General features: G+C 29.1%; 1 long non-coding RNA gene across 1 annotated transcript in view; it reads right to left on the reverse strand.

The window, feature by feature from the left end:
* Nucleotides 1–409: 409 nt before the first annotated feature.
* The window catches only part of LOC109085231, a 2,812-nt gene continuing 1,627 nt past the window's right edge, over nucleotides 410–1,594 (reverse strand). The window contains exons 2-3 of the long non-coding RNA XR_006159981.1: nucleotides 1,111–1,237; nucleotides 410–496 (exon numbers count right to left, since the gene is read on the reverse strand). This is a non-coding gene — a long non-coding RNA (uncharacterized LOC109085231). The remainder of the gene's footprint in view (nucleotides 497–1,110; nucleotides 1,238–1,594) is intronic.

Here is a 1,594-nt window from a genome sequence, read left to right on the forward strand (position 1 = left end):
AGTTGTTTTATGCATTCAAATATGAAAAATAATATTATTACAGAATCTAAAATACAGTGGTTAAATATCAGGTCTCTAAAACGTAATTTTTGATAAACTTTTTTTTAAATTGATGTGAAAATGTAAACATTTCATGGTTTTAATTAATAATACATACTTTTTTTGATTAATAAACTTTAATCTAATTATTAAAAAGGAGTCGAGAAAAATTAAAACGGAAAAAAAACTGAATTTGGAAAAAAATAAAACGGAATTTAGGAAAAAATAAAATGGATTTCATAGGGCCCTAAACAAAATAAAGTAAAAAGAAGCAGTATCCTCACCATCACAGACAGCAGCAGTCAGTGATGCAAACAGGTATTTCATGCAACTAGACAATCCGCAAACAAATATGACATGATTCAAAACAACACATGCATGAATGATCATGCAAATATACGCACAAGTACAGTAAAGCAGCAACAAGACAACAGCAAGAAAGCTTCCGTCTTGATGTCTATTTCAAAGGGAGTAAAACAGTGTCACTATACAATATAATATCAATATAAATAAAGCTTGATCTATTATATTTATTTTAGAGATCTATAAAACATCTTCATCAGGGAGTAAATATGAACAGCAAAGGAAAACTAAAATGATTACATTGTGTCCCCTTGGAATTATAAGGTTCTATCTGGCATTTTTGTCAAAATTGAGATATTCACATATTCTTATTCTGTGTCAACGTATTTACATTATGTGATAGATTTTTTTTTTTTTATATTTGGTATTACATTATGGGACTTTTTTATTTAAAAAAACAATAAGGTTCTATCCAATTTCAAAAAGCATCAAACACAAAAACTTTAAGGCTCAATATCTCAAAACTACTCGGAAAGCAGATAGAAGCTTATAATTCCAAGGGGACGATTGTTGAAAAGTCTCCATTTTGTGTTAATGTTTGACAAGTTCAAACAGCAGGAGTTTGATGTAACATTACACAATAACCTACAGGAGATTTTACTACTTCACAAGATAAAAATTCACCATTATTCTATTTTACATGAAATTATGGTCATATAATAAACACTTTTCCAACATAAAAATGAATATATGCATTCACAGTAGTACCTGCCAGTTTGTGCTGTTTGTTTACGGTTCCTGATGTGCCAAAACAAAATCCCGCCCAAAACTGCAATTATGGCCAGCACCAACAATACACCAACTACCACTGGTATGAAATAGGAACGGTGAGGTTCTGTAATAAAAAAGAGAAAACAATACTTAGTATGAAGCAGATCTGGAAGACATTTGTCTAATAGTGTTTAANNNNTTTTTTTTTTTTTTTTTTTTTTTTTTGCATCGGTTCTTATTAATATCAACAAAGATAAAAAAAAATAGCTATATTGTGAGTATTAATCTAGTAATGATTATTGATAAAAGAAATGGAGGGAAAGAATTAATGTTGCTAGGTGATTTTATTTTGGAACCTTCAGAAAACTTTCAGTTTTTTTCTCAAAATGGACTTTGATGATTTTATCAACTTCAAACGAGCGTAGCTCAGTCATTTTTTTGTCCAATTCTCATTTCCTCATATATAATTTTGAAGGTCTTT

This window comes from Cyprinus carpio, unplaced genomic scaffold, assembly GCF_018340385.1.
Source record: "Cyprinus carpio isolate SPL01 unplaced genomic scaffold, ASM1834038v1 S000006809, whole genome shotgun sequence".
NCBI lineage: Eukaryota > Metazoa > Chordata > Actinopteri > Cypriniformes > Cyprinidae > Cyprinus > Cyprinus carpio.